General features: G+C 37.8%; 1 protein-coding gene across 1 annotated transcript in view; it reads right to left on the bottom strand.

The window, feature by feature from the left end:
• Positions 1-16,315, bottom strand: part of LOC122142333 (inactive tyrosine-protein kinase PEAK1-like) — a 34,977-nt gene that overhangs the window by 13,820 nt on the left and 4,842 nt on the right. The window lies entirely within an intron of this gene.

The following is a 16,315-nucleotide window of genomic DNA, read 5'->3' as shown; positions in this document are numbered from 1 at the left end:
TTGGATCACAACGCAGCGCTGAGCAGTTGCAGGTAAACATCATGCCTTGTGACATACTGACACTGCATATACAGACACAGTCAAACATGTACACTTATCCTTGTGGGGCCCCCCACAGATTTCTATTGTTGGTAAATTATAATTACTACATCCAAAACTTTAACTGTAATCCAGAACAAATCCTCCCCTACCATGTATAGACACATTTTTTTATGTTTAGATTTGAAGACATCATTTGCCTATTTGAGATCCCTTTTTTTCCTCTCTTTTTACAAGCGAGGGCCATCCTAACAAGTCAGTTTAAAGAGGTTTTACTATATTTATGAGGCCATTTTCAGACATCACAAGAAGTGAAACAATTGCATCTGTGTCTCCTAACATTTGAAACACTTCAAATTTACCAAATCCCCATACACAAATATGCTACCTTATCATACTTGGCTGGAAAAAAACAAAACAAAACAAAAAAACCTTGCAGAGTGTTAACTTTTAGGGACTAGAGATTGGATATTAGCTCTGTTTTCCTTATATAGCAGAATGATTTAAACATACACTCATTTTTATGTGTTACAGGAACATAAATGAAAAAGATGAGTGCTCACAGGATTTAATGAACTCTTAACTTTGGACCTTTGCAAAGACTGTCAAAGGAGGGACATGGGGGTCAGATCATCGGGGTCATCGTGTCACCATGGAGTGCTCCACACAATTAAAAAAATGCAGATGAACACGACACACACACACACACACACACACACACACACACACACACACACACACACACACACACACACACACACACACACACACACAATTTATCTAACAGAGGATCTACTGTTCACTTGCTCAAATTCCTAATATAAATCATAGGCTGGACCTCTCGCTGCACAATACTGAATAGGACTTTTACAATTACTATGCCTTTATAAGGAAATTAAAAGGTTAAGAGTTTAACTAAACACAGTGAAAAATATCATTGATAAATCATAATAAATCCAATCTGGCTATAGATTTACTGTTTGGAAAATGCAGATTTGAACTAACTGAAACTAAACTGCTATAAAATCTATAAAACCTCATTAGCTTTAAATCCATTAAAACATAATAAGTATCTCTTTACAGAGCAGCAAATTACATATAATCTAAAGAAGGATTTAGGAAGACGTAAAAACCCACTTTAATCTCTCACACAATCATGCACACATTTACTAAGCCAGCTCTATGTTTCTCTTATTTCTTTGACCGCTGCAGTACTGAGGGTTAACAAAGCTCCATCCCATTGTCATGCCTGTATGAGTGAGTGAGCATGTGTCTAGGGGCAGATATATTTTTGTGCTCTCTGCTAAATCCATCTGCAGACTGAGAACAACATTCCATTGCACAACATCTGAGATTAATGAGAGAGACAGACACAAAGAGAGACAGGAAGCAAGAGAGGGACAGACAGAGCGTTCTCAGGAGGATGCAGCAGCTCGTGCGTTAATGAAGCTCTTTATGGGTTTCAGACAGATAAACATTTCTCCACCCTTCATTTCCCTCCTCAGAGTTCATGTCACTTCTCCTCTTTTCCTCCACTGTTCTTTTTTTCACAATTTGATGACTCAAGTTTGTTCTTCCTTGCTGCATACTGAACACACTGGATCTTTGATCATTCTGATCAGTTTTCTGGTTCTGACACTCCTTAATGCTTTCAGTCTTTTTATGTGTCAGCTGTACTTAAAACTCCAACTGTTACTGTACCCAGAAAGTTATCAGAAAAGGTCTAAGCTAGAAAATGCAGAGCTGGACATTGTGTGCATAATCACACCAGATGTCCTCAGCACAAAATCAAACAGTGAACAGGCAGATGTGATGTTTTTTAGAGATGTGTCTCAGGACAGTGCCAGGAAATGTGGCACAGCTGTCTAGCTAGGGAACATGATTCCACATTCGCTAGGAAAATCACAAAATCAGTGGGGTTTATTCATACAGTGCTCCCCCTGACAGCAGACAGAGGTGGGAACAAGGACCTTCTCCAAGCTCCCCAGCAGTCTGTACTTTTAAAGATCTAAAAGATCTGGGCTGGTAAACTGAAAAGTAGTTACAAATCCTCTAGCTGCTGTAAATTTATGTAATCTGATGTAACAAATCTACCTGTACTTCTAATGTAACTCTATATCAGCTCTGTCTACCGTTATTTTATACATACTCATTCTGCTGTTGCTCTAGCTTGTTACTCTATACTTGCTCTAGTTACTGCTGTAACTTTATAACCGCTCTAGCTACTGTAAACCTGTGGCATAGTTACTGTAATTAACTCAATATCAGCTCTTTTATAATTTTATACCTACTAAATCTGCTGTAACTCTACATTTGCTCTATCTTCTGTTACTCTGTACCTGCTCAATATTCTGTAACTCTATATCTGGTCTAGTTACTGCTGTAAAGTTATAACCACTCCAGCTGCTATAAATCTGTATTTACCCAGTTCTGCTGAATCTACTCTACCTGCTTTAGCTGCTGTGATTCTATACATACAATATCAGCTGTAATTGTATACCTTCTCTATCTGCTGTAACTTGCTCTAGCTTCTGTTACTATTTGCCCAACACCTGCTCTAGTTACTGCTGTAACTCTATATCTGCTGTAATTTTATATCTAGGCCTAGTCAATATGCTTTAACTCTAATCTGTAACTCTATACCTACTCTGCCGTAACTCTGTCTGTTGTAGTTCCTCTAGATCAATATTGGCTGATTGGCTGTAGCATCTATACACTGAACACCCTGCACTTCTCAGTCACACACATTGGCTGATCTAGAGAGTGAGAGGGTGGAGTTTAGATCTGAGAAGTTGGAGGGATGTCATCACTCAGGTATGTGAAACATGAGAGAGACTCAGTGAAGGAGCCAGAGAACAACAAACTTCTGAACGTACTGAGACTGGGACTAATTACACAGTTTTGTCCAATATTTGTCAAAATGTGTCATTTTATTAATTATCAGTCAATCCTTGTGGCATTTGAACAGCTTTTCAGTTTACCAGCCCAGATATTTTAGATCTTTAAAAGTACTGACTGCTTGTTCCCTTGTACCTTGTTCCCACCTCTGTCTGCTGTCAGGGGGAAGCATTATATGAATAAACCCCACTGATTTTGTGATTTTCCTAGCGAATGTGGAACACGTTTCCTGGCACTGTCCTGAGACACATCTCTAAAAAACATCACATCTGCCTGTTCACTGCCTGTTTGATTTTGTGCTGAGGACATCTGGTGTGATTATGCACACAATGTCCAGCTCTGCATTTTCTAGCTTAGACCTTTTCTGATAACTTTCTGGGTACAGTAACAGTTGGTGGTTTAAGTACAGCTGACACATATAAAGACTGAAAGCATAAAGGAGCGTCAGAACCAGAAAACTGATCAGAATGTGTTACAGCAGTAACTAGAGCAGGTAGAGGGTTACAGAAGATTGAGCAGATACAAAGTAACAAAAGCTAGAGTAAATGGAGAGTTACAGAATATTGAGTATAAAATTATAGTAATTAGAGGTGATATAGTGTTACAGTAGCTAAAGTAGACATATGTGTTACAGCAGATGGAGCAGATACAGATTTACAGCAGCTAGAGCGGTTATAGAGTTACAGCAGTAACTAGAGCAGATATAGAGTAACAAAACCTAGAGAAAATATATAGTTACAACAGACAGTTACAATTAGCAAAACAGCAGCTAGAACAGGTAAAGAGTTACAGCGACAAGAGCAGGTGTAGAGTTACAGCAGATAGAGAAAATAAAGAGTTACAGCAGATGGAGTTGGAAAGTTTTAGAGTATTTTGCACTAGTGTTCCAAAAAAAAAAAAAAACCATAAGCTGTTCTGAGAAAAATCTTTTTTTTTCCACAAATCTACAAAAACAAATACCATTAGAAAAAAAAAAATCACTACACACATAACAACAAAAAAAAAATAACAACAACAAAAACAAAACAAAAACCAAACAACTAATAATTTTGATCCACCACCAATGCAGCAGTGTTGCTTGTGAACAACAGGATGCACATTCACTGTGCTAGCATACGACTGATTGGAAACGACTCAACACCACTGGCAGGTCTTGCTGGGTTACCATGACAACCTAAAAGCTCATGCACACAGACCTGAAATGCAGGTTCCAAAATTACTCTTCTTCACAACTTGGAGCAAAAAATGTCTCAATGCTCTGAGCGATTATGGCAGCATCTAAGATCATTAAAACATTTGATCCCTGAGCCTGAGATCTAAAACACATCCTTCCACATTCCAACAAACATTTGACCCAGAGATGCTCTAAACCTCAGAACCAGCCTGACCCGGAGAATCAAGCTTTTTCAGCTTCCTGAATACAGCGGCACCTTTCTAGAATAATCAGCACCTGATAACACATAATTAATCTCCATCACTGTCTGCTATGAAGCAGAAGAGCTCTCATGGGCTCTTAAACAACAAATCCATAAACAAGCAACAAAGAAACAGCCAGGGAGAAAGTACTTACAACATGATTTCCTCCACATTCCTAAACAAATTAACTTGGGAAACCTGATTCGTGGGAAAGCTAAGAGGAAAAGACATTACGATAAGATCCATTATGACATTAGAAGCTTTTTACTCGGCTTGGAGTCTCTCTGCCTACATTTAAATGATGTTTAAATGAATCCTCTGGTTCAGTATGTTACTCAGTGACCAATGGGATCTGCAGGATGATGTTCTTGGCCAACAGAAACCATTATCCATCAATGTCATGTAAAGTGCCATGCCGAGTCTTTACGTTCCTTCAATCTGAACTGATGGCTGCTGGTGGTTGGCTCCCTATTGTCTGACTGAATCGTTGCAACGGTAAGTGCATATAGTGCCCTATTTGAGAGAAATGCACCATGGGATCTATAGGTTTCATGCTGTGCATTTTCAAATTTCTCCTGGGGGTTTCAAATTGAAGACAGTGAAACTCTCTGAAATATCCTGCCTGCTGAACATACACAAGAGAGATAAACTGTTAAAAATAAATCATTGATGGCACTATTTTATTTTGCTCTTTGAAGCAAAATGCTATTTTAGTATCATTATATCATAATGATATATATATATTAGTGCTGTCAAACGATTAATCGTGATTAATCGCATCTAAGGGATGGACCAGAATATTAGATAATTCAAATATTCATTGGTGGGTTGGCATTCGATTTTCAAATTTGAGATTCCAATATACTTCTTTTTTTTTTTTTTCGAACACCTGGCATCCCAACCCTCTACGCACACCTTGGCAATTGAATCACTATACTAATATATATATATATATATATATATATATATATATATATATATATATATATATATATATATATATCCAAAATTAAACTGCTTTTGAAATACCTGAAAGTACACTCTTAACATCAGTCAGTGAAGCATTATAATATGATAATCAAGTATTATTTAACGATAGAACTTTAGTAATTAGAATTAAAACTTGGTTACCGCGTATGAATTCATAGATATTTTAACGGAACATTTTAACTGGACTGGTGGTGGTGCTTTGTTGGTTATTCAGTGTTTCTGTATAAAAAAAAAAAAAAAAAAGGGGAAAACCTAACAATAATACTTATAGGATGATAATTATAATACGAATTCTACTAATAAGCACATTATAAAACGCACTAAGGATTAGCAAGCTACTGGATTCATGAATATTAATCAGGTTGTGTGCGTTTGCTCGAACTGATTTGCGCATCAATTCTGCATGTATGTAAGACTCTCTCACTCTCTCTGCTCTCACCAAAGCGACGGCGAGTGGTGCGCCTTTACAGTAGAGCTTACGGTACGTCAAACACATGTATGCTGTGCATCTATTGAAATGAACTGAAAAATATCACAGATCGCTTGATGGAGAGAGAAACTCTGAAGCGCTCAGTCAGAGAGTGTTCGGCGAGTGAACATATAGGCTGTCTGAGCTAAACTTATACTTAGCCTCCAACTCACATACTGGCGAGTAAAATCTGAGAATTTATTAGCCATTGAATAATATTAGACATCATTTAGTCGCCAGAGTGAAGATTTAGTCGCATATGAGTGAAACTTAATTTTCCCCTGCAAAACCCGTAAAAAGCACTATACAAATAAACTTGAATTGAATTGAATAGAATATGCAAGTGATTTACTCGCAATTTATATACTCGTAAATCTACAGGAACGTAAAACCGTTCTCATTCGCGCTTGAATATGTATCTCCCATGAGTGAATGTCATGAACGTCATGATTCAGTTCATCTGGAAGAGAAGACAAAAATGCAGAAGACCACAGCTGTTTGGGAGCACTTTAAATTTAGTGAGGACAAGACAAAGACAGTGTGCCAAAAATGCGATTTGAAACTGGCCTACCATATTATTGGATCAAGTTTGAAAAATCACCTGAGTTCTGTAAGTAGTACGCCTATAGTATATTGTTGGGGTAAATAATCGAGCTGCTTTATCTGCCATGTTAATCAGTAGTTTTACACATGATAAAAACGTGCATTTAATTTCCTTGGAAAATATGGCAGTCATAAAAAAACATACAGTAGCCCAGCCTAATAGTAATTTGTCTATATTAAAAGTATTGCTCTTAACAGACCTTTTGTATCACTTGTGCAATGTCTGTTCTCGGAGCATATAAGCCCTGTCCGCGTGAGGCGCGCTGCTTTCGTGCTGTTCTGTAGTTTATTAAAAGTTTATTTATTCTGAACGTGTCACGTGTCCATATTGCACTAAAATGCGACACTGCACTCTCTTGGGTCAGCAGCAACACAACTGCCATGTGCGATGTCGACTGGATGAACGGTTCTCGACATAATAAAAATTCAAACAGACAGACAGACACACAGAGATTCCTGCCGTCATTACACCGCGTCTACGGTGTAACAAGTCTGTCTACAAAGAGACTGTTGAAAATCATCTGAAATTTGTGTCAGTACGTCATAAATAAAACGCAGCAGTTTACTGTCAGGAATTTGTCTTGCAACGCCACATCCAGTGTAGACAGCAAAATAGGTTCTGTAGTATTTTGTCACGGCGCCACGTCTGGTGTAGACATGGTGTTGAGAGAAGAATATGTTCAGCCCCCTCCCTCTGAAGCTTCGAATATTCGGTGTTGATTACTACCGAGGCTTCGAAGCTCAAAAAATGGTATTCGGACAAGCCCTAATCGCATTCAAAATAAGTTTTTGTTTATATGAAAATATTTTCTAAATATATACTGTATGTGTGTGTATTTATATATGCATAATAAATATACACAGAACACAAACATATATTGCAGACAAAAACTTTTATTTTGTATGTGATTAATCGTTTGACAGCACTAATATATATTATGGTTCTAATTTTAGTTAACTATAATAACCTGGAGTTCTCTGAAGTTCGTTTAGGTCTCTTTTCTAGGAAAATGTTATTGATGACTCAAATCTGAACTAGCCTACAGATTTTTGTCCAATCAAGTTCTCTCTAGAACGGAGTAGCAAGTTAAAAATAAAATGTAAATGCGAGGAGGGAGCTTTGCGCATTACAGAATGAACTCTTATTTCAAAAGATCAAGAAAAATCCTGTTTACATCCTGTGTCTCCTTTAATGATTTATTGATCACCTTTGTCCTGGGAGCTTGTGTAATATAAGCAACTGCCAAGTCAATTTTCTCGTAATCTGACCTAACAGTGCTTGAACGCGCATCTCTCCATTTTTTCTGAAGACAAATCAGAGGGCTGATCAGCCTGAATCCCAATGGAAACAAAAGCACGTTGCTCATGTTTAACAGTGGTGTTAGAGGAACATGCTCAGTCCGACTCATGCAGATTAACCATTGTGCGAGTGTGTGTATGTGTGTGTGCATCAAAGGGATGACAGATTCCCTCAGTGAGCTGAATACAGGATCAAAGCTTTACTCTAATCACACAGTGAATAATAATGAGAAACTGATCTGCAGCGCGCACACATGCATACGCGCTGGCATCCTCCAGCAGTGTGCATGCAGCTTCCATATGGGAGCGTTACATAACCAAATCATCTTCACTACACAATAGTTTAATCTTATTCTTTTAATTCCATCCGTCGCTCCAGTCTCTCCCTCTCTCAGCAGTTGATCGATTCTGCATATGATCGACAAACCCATGACTGAAAGTATTCAGTCGAGGTTCACTGGAGAGCTAAACACGCTCAATGAAACTAGGACAGGAAATTCATGAATACTTCACACAGATAATGCGAATTCACACACACAAACAGCTGCTCCAAATCACTGAGAAGAGCAACATTATAGGCCTGTTCCAAAAACTAGTGAGCTGCCTACAGAAGCAGTTGGCCTCAAATGCATTATCCGCAACATTTGAGAGATCTGGAAGACTCTACACAGGCAACTCTATATGTAGGCCCAATGAAATTCTGTTTTTTAATGGTTTTTAATGTTTAAATAATAATAAAAAAAAAAAATTAAAAATCATTTCTAATTAACTGAATTTTACATAATTTGACAGCAATTTATTAAAAATGTAACAAAAATAAAAATTTTAGTGTTGTGTATTTACATTTTTGTGCTAAATAAATTCTTGTAAATATTTTTTTTCTGGTAAATATCCATTTAAAAATAATGTTTTAATTATTTCCATCAAAGTTTCTCCAAGTTAAAACAAACATTTATTTTGATGGGTTGCTCAGAAGACCTTTTAGTTTATACAATTCTCAAAAGAAACATTTAAAGAGGCAATGTTTCTGACAGGGTTCTACCATGCAATCTGTTTAACAGCTAAATCAGAGGACACTAATTAAAATAAGCTAAATTCCATACAAGAAAAATATCAAATGCACTAATTGATTAGCTGGTTTTATGTTGTTTATAAAAAAAAAAAAAAAAAAAAAACCTATCAAATTGCAAGACATGAACAGAGAGTAAATGATAATAGTTTTCGGTAAACTATGTCATCTGTTTGCATGATTCTTCATTGCATAAGGAAAAATCTAAATGTAATAACACTCTGTGCTTATGAAAAGAACTTTGCTTTCTGCTGAGGTAAACTAAGGCTGCAGAGGCAGAGAAAAATACCATTATCTGATAATAGCCTCCTTTGTCTTGCTTCCTACCAAGGTTTCTTTCTCAGACCATCTACCTTTTCCTTGGCACTGACCTTGGCTTGCTCACTGATGCCTTCCAAGTCACTATTCTCTGTGAAGCTGCTTTGGAATGCTTTGCATTAAAAATTAAACGTGTCGTGCAAACAAATTCAAATTTAATCATATTGCTTTTCATGATCATCATGATAGATACAATCAAGTCCCACTCTACATCATTTCCCACTAACTATTCAGTTTTACTCGGATACGAGTCACATTATGAATGTTGCCATTTCTGTTATGAAAATATTAAGAATGAGAGTTATTTTCCAGTAGAAGAGGGAGAGAGTGATATCGCCGTCATTTCCAGCATCCTGTTGCACAGCTGCAATAACAGGCCACCCTGAGCAGGGCAGGACGGAGCAGGACTGGGTGAAGTCGGACGACACAAAAAGCCTTCAGGATTACACCGGGCCCCTGGGGGCCACCATGGCCTGTGATCTTCCTGCACGCATTAAGCCGGTCAAAGCAGCTGTCCTGAGGAAATACTGTGAGAATTCAAACACACACACACAGAGGCTTTGAACTCGCCCTGTACGTTTCATCAAGTAATCAATACCTGAACCACAACAGACCCTAAACTCTAGTCTTGTATAATCAGATCTTTTGAGGGTCGGCACTGATCCAGCTTATTCTGGCCAAGATATGCCCTCTTCGACAGGAGGTGATTTAATGGACTTGTAGCCAAATGGCCTGTTTATATCCAGAAAGATATCTGTAACTATAATACCAGGCCAATGGACAATCACGTTCTGTTTATTATATGACTGCTGCAGATTTGTGATCTCCCACTTTATGTCTTTAAAGTTGGTTGGATTCTCATTGTCTTACAATATTTCTGTCATGAATCAGCTGGAAAAAATAATAATTCTGTGAGTAATTCCATCGATATTCTTCCTCTTTCAGGATTATGAAAACTATAATATTTGTCCTTGATGTAAATGAGAATTAAAAAACTTTTAGCTTTTTAGGGATACATTGGTATTAAAGGGTTAGTTCACACAAAAGTGAAAATTCTGTCATTAATTTCTCACTCTCATGTCGTTCCAAGACCTTCGTTCATCTTTAGAACACAAATTGAGATATTTTTAATGGAATCCGAGAGCTGTCTGACCCCCCATAGACAGCAGTGTAAGTAACACGATCAACGCACAGAAACTTAGCAAGGATATCGGTAAAATAGTCCATGTGACATCAAGGGTTCAACCGTAATTTTACAATGTTACGAGAATACTTTTTGCGCGCAAAGAAAACAAAAACGTAATTTATTTAACAATTCTTCTCCTCGAGTTACCGTCTTCCGCCATTTTGGAGAGTATCCCAGAACGTAATCAACGTAATAAGCGTTGAACATAAATAACGCTCATTACGTTGATTACATGTGAACAACATGAGGGTGAGTAATTAATGACAGAATTTTCATGTTTGGGTGAACTATCCCTTTAAAATTTGGGGCAATATAAGAAGTATTATTAAGTATTAAGTGATAACCAATAAAAAGTTGATTAAATTAAAATGTGCAGGGGTGCACGATAAATATCGGCCGATAATTAATGCGCATATCATCAGTAAAGCCGGTTCTCTAATCAGTGGTAAATTCCATCAGGTGCATGATTTCACATAGAGCAGCTGTTATTACACAGAGCCGTTGTTAACTGACAAGCTGCGCAAATCCAAGCTGATAATGAACCTGGACTTGCGCAGCTTGTCAGTTAACAACGGCTCTGTGTAGTAACAGCTGAAATCACGCACCTGATGGAATTTACTGCTGATTAGAGAACCGGTTTTACTGATGAGATGTGCATTAATTATCAGCCAATATTTATTGTGCACCCCTAAAAATGTGTCTAAATAAATGTAAAATATAACTAAAATCAAGTTAAAACGTAAAAGTAATAAGTAAATAATAAGTAAAATTTAATTAAAAAAAGTAAATTTAGGCATCACAAAAAATGGATACTGATTCTGAGATATTTGCTAAAGATTGCAATTAACCAAGCTATTAAATTATTAAAGTGCTAGATGACATCAAATGTGAAAATAAGGTAAAATACCAAGAACATACAATTTTTTTTTTTTTATTTTTTTTTTACATATAATCTAAAATTTATCAAACTATATCAGATATATCAGATTTCCAAGTACCAAATTGGTGCAGCAGTATCCCAATTAATGTTGTACTTGTCTGAATATTTTCATGGTTTCCTTGGACAACCATAATGTCAAGCCTTTCGAAGCGACACAAACTGCTCTAATCCGAACCCTAAACTCCCCCTCCTCCTCTCAAAGTCAGACCTTACTAACACATTCAGAGATGCACACAGGAGCAACAGAACTAAAATACAAAGAAACGTTCCCTCAGATAAGATGTGTGACACGCTATTCTGCTTAAAGAACAACTGAAAAATGATTCACACGCACAAACAGATGTGTGTCGGTATGTTTTGCGAACCTCTGTGTGAGTGTTGATAGCATGTTCTCATGCCACGGCACATTCCAACCGTGTCTAAGACTAAACAGCAGCTACAGTGATAGAAACCAGAGGAATTCAGCGCTGTCACCCACTCGAGTGTGTGTGTGAGAGGGGTCTTTGCAAGGGCATCATTTTATTTGCCGTAATTGGTTTTTGAGTGCCATTTGGCTGATTCACTGAATGCTTTTAACCATTTCTCAACCATTCCTTTGTGAGCCAATCTTGAACTGATACAGATATTAGCCATTTTTTGGGTTTAGTGTGCATTTGTGCGCTCACAGGATGTGGCTTTGGGAAAACAAATCTCATTCCTGCATCGGCCAATCAGCTTCCAGAACCAATTATGGCATTATGACCTCAAAATCTCCCTGGAGATAAACAAAAAAGCCAAGCAAAAGACAAGCAAGTCCATATTTTCACATGTAGGGAAGTCCGTCTGCTAGACACTTAAACAACACATGCACAATTCTATATAAGGTGTTTTCCTTTGGGCTGTGAGTCAGCGCTAGTGCTTTATAAGGGAGCAGGACTAATATTTACACTACAGGTCAGGGAATGTGTGTGTTTGTGCTACAACTGTTTATATGAGCACTCACACACACCCATTAGAATAATCACTTCCTATGGGCTTAATAATAAGACAGGGTGGGGGTTCTGACATCACTTCCTGTTGGGGCAAGCAACAGGAAGTCCCTGAGGGTTAAATGAGCTTGTATAATTAACAATCTTCAGAATACTAGCTGCTTAGTGCAGAGCTTTTTAAAATGCATTAGTATGCCATGTTATTTTCACAGTCACACCTCAATGTTTGATTTAACATGTTGCTTCAAATTATCATCTTGTTTTTCTCATTTTGTGGCAAGCGTCCTAAAAAGGAGACTAGAAATGAAGGATTATACTGAGGGATAATGGATCTCATGTAGTGTACTTTACATCATCTGGGCAAATTATGCATACAGAAAATTTGTATAGTAGTATGGTAGTGTGCTATTCACACAAAAATGGACAAAAAAAAAAAAAGACACTGTATATTTATGCAAGTACACAAACGCTTATCCATCGCAAGGCTTCTGTAAATACTTAAAGTGGCAGTACACCCAAAACTGAAAATTCTGTCCTCATTTACTTACCCTCAAGTTGTTCCAGACCTGTATGAGTTTCTTTCTTCTGTTGAATGCAAAATATATTTTATGTATTTTTTATTTATATTAATGAAATCTGAGAGCTTTCTGACCCTGCATAGACAGCAATGCACTTCCCACGTTCAAGGCAGAGAAAGGTAGTAAGGAAGGACATTATTAAAATAGTCCATGTGACATCAGTGGTTTAACTGTAATTTAATGAAGCTACGAGAATATTTTTTTATTGTGTACTGTGCACTTTATGTACTTTTTTATGGTTGAACTACGGATGTCACATGGACTATTTTAACATGTCCTTACTACGTTTCTGAGCCTTGAATGTGGTAGTTGCATTACTGTCTAAGAAGGGTCAGAAATCTCTCAGATTTCATCAAAAATAGATGTTGCTAAGATGAACAAAGGTCTTACGGGTTTGGAACGACATGAGGGTGAGTAATTAATGACAGAATTTAAATTTTTGGGTGAAATATCGCTTTAATTGCAACTTCTGTTAAAAAAAAATCATTTCAGTGCAACACTAATGTGTTTTTACTAGAATAACTTGCTATAAATGTGATTATTTTTTAAATGTTGCAATAGAACAGAAAAAATACCATAACATACAAAGTTTATGTGAATGCTCACTATACACCCTGGGTCTTTAATTTGATTTACAGCACTAAACTTTAAATAACATCTAAAATATAGTTAAAAAATTTTCAAAACACTCACGAAAAGCCATCAACGGAGGCATGACAACACTAAATGCTCAAACCAATGTCAATAAACTTAGGGTGTATTCACACCTATCTTGTTTGGCTTGACTGAATCGATTTGGCAGGTGTTAATAAAGCAATTGCACTCGGGTGTGGACCAAACAACCTACCAAGAACCAGCTGAAGAGGTGGTTTCAGTCCGGTTCCAAACAAACTCTGGTACGGTTCGTTTAAGGCAGGGGTGGGGAACGTTGATCCTGGAGGGCCACTGTCCTGCAGAGCTTAGCTCCAACCCTGAAAAAAAAAATACCTACCTGTATCCTGAAGACTTTAATGAGTTTGTTCAGGAGTGTTTGATTAGGGTTGGAACTAAACTCTGCAGGGACACCGGCCCTCCAGGATCAACATTACCCACCCCTGGTTTAAGGTGTGAACATGACCCGACCTCAATCTGACCCAATTGTAGAAATCATGTTCAGGAACAGACAGCTCACGCATATAGTGCTGTTGTTTGCATTTCAATGGCTTAAATCACTTGTTTTTAAACCGCATTGCTTAAAAACGTGTGCAAATAATGAGTTTTCGTGACCATGGCGCATTGCAACATGACATGAGTGCACATTATAGGCTAAAGCTTGCTGCAAAGCCCCAGCAAAAGTTACCATGAATGTGTCAGGGGGAAATAGTAAGGAGATATCTGAAATATTTATTAATAAACTAGTGTTTTCCGAGTCAGTGTCGCAAAAATGAAGTTGACAATCCTGACTTGCCATCTCCTCATTGGAGGCGCCTTTAGAAAGAGATGCATCTTTGATTACATAATGAAAGAGTTTTTGTTTTGGATTTGAATTATTTCATTTTGTAGTCATTTAAAGCTTTCTATACATATATTATCATGTCTGTGACGAAAATTTGCGAGTTGTAATTTGCTGAGTTTCTGTTCATTTCTGTGAAGCGCTCCTGCTCAAGACCGAGATAGCAGAAGACCTATTTTTGCACTTACTGCTTTTCACTGCTTGAGAACTTCTGTCCAATGAATGAATGACCTTGTCATATGTGTGATTTTGTTTACAATTTCTGGTTCACTTGCAAAAAAAGGGCTGTTTGAAAGCAAACCACACCAAACAAAAAAAACCCAAAGCAAGTGAACTAGTGGATTTTCCTGGGGTGAATACACCCTTAATGTAAGCAGATCTACAAATTAGAAAACAGTACTTTCCGATGCGCACTTGAAGAGTAAATCAGTAGTCCTTGCCCGTTAAATAACAACTTTGAACTTTGAACAGTCTAGGTCAAATCGGGAATAGAAACCCATTAAAAATAAAATGAAATGAAAGAATGAAAGAGAAAAAAGCTGGCCCTGAGAGTGTTTCGGCCTGAAAACCCTTTGTTCGTTTATGTATGAGTGTGAGAGTGTTAATGGGCAGGCAATTATGCAACCTTGATGGGAAACTTTAGAGTGAACGAGTGGCAGCACTACAGTTCTAAAATATCAGCATTAACACAATTTCAGCCTACACGGCTTTCAATGCCAATCTCAAACCACCTCCACTCTTTCTTTCTCTCTGTCTGCCTCTTTCCTTTGGAATCTCACATTCCCTCTGTTATTCTGAACACCCGTGGGCTGTATCTCTCTCTCCCTCACCCTTGTTTGATAACATCTTCTCTTACTTTTATCCTTAGGTGGTTCTGCAAAGATCTAAAGCTCTTTTTTTTTTTTTTATTCCAGTAGATAATTTGTATGAAATCAGGTTCATTCAACTTCACTTCCTGACCCTCATGCCAAGCCAAATGCAGTTCAGGGTGGCCAGAGTCTGGAAACTTATAAAAGTCTCTGAGTGCAGCCTGAGACGGCAGACAAGATTTTAGGAGCTGATATGGAACGGAGCAGGGGGTGGGGCTAATGTGCAATGGGGCGGGGCCTCTAATGTGGGTGGAGCAGCCGAGACCTCAGCACAGCAAGAACCTACGTGAGAACCAAGCCAATTCAAGCAAATTCCTATTCAATGACAGCAAGAAAGAACTATCTCCATGACAATTAGGACAAATATGTTTTTGATATCAGGATTTCCAACGGGATCATTTAAAGAAAAGCATGCTGTCATCAGGATTGCGAAGGCGTCTTGGCGATGACATCATGTATGATATCACCCTTTATTATTAAGCCTAATTTTCTCACTGTGGATTAACAGATCATAAAACATGCCAGTAAATCACATTTAGGTCCTGAGGTGCTACGACAGGCAGATGGTCCGCGTTATCCACTGGAAGACACACACACACACACACACACAGATCAAACACACACACACACACACACACAGATCATGGATCAGTGCGTAACAGACTCCCGTTTGACTCAGAGTTTCAAGTCAACATCAAATTAAACTGCATCACAGAGTTCAGAAAGGTTTTATGGAGATGGTTTTCGCAGACCCTGCCAGGATTAGCTGCACTTCATTCAGAGTAGCCTTGAGCGAACTGGCACCTTGTTGCTATGGGAACTGCTGATGTTGTTGTCATGATGTCATTTTGACTGAAACTCAAAATTCATATAACTAATATCATCACTGTGGAGAAAATCACGTACTTTGACGAATCCCAATTTACATACCTCAACATACTAAGGATGTGCACGAGTAGTCGTCTAGTAAAAACACCATTCAAACCACAAAAATGGATTTTCCTCAGCACCTCCGAGCAATGAAATATACTTTCCTACTGAATCCCTCCTTAAGTCTTGCTTTTACAATTGAATATACTGGATGGTACCCAATTGTGATGCCGAGGAAATGCCATGTGCTTCCAAGTGGCAATATTTTGATTTTCATTGGTATATTTGGTTTTTATTGGAGTCATGCATCC

This window comes from Cyprinus carpio, chromosome B25, assembly GCF_018340385.1.
Source record: "Cyprinus carpio isolate SPL01 chromosome B25, ASM1834038v1, whole genome shotgun sequence".
Taxonomy (NCBI): domain Eukaryota; kingdom Metazoa; phylum Chordata; class Actinopteri; order Cypriniformes; family Cyprinidae; genus Cyprinus; species Cyprinus carpio.
The sequence above is the reverse complement of the archived record's forward strand: the minus strand, read 5'-3'. Positions and strand labels throughout refer to the sequence as shown.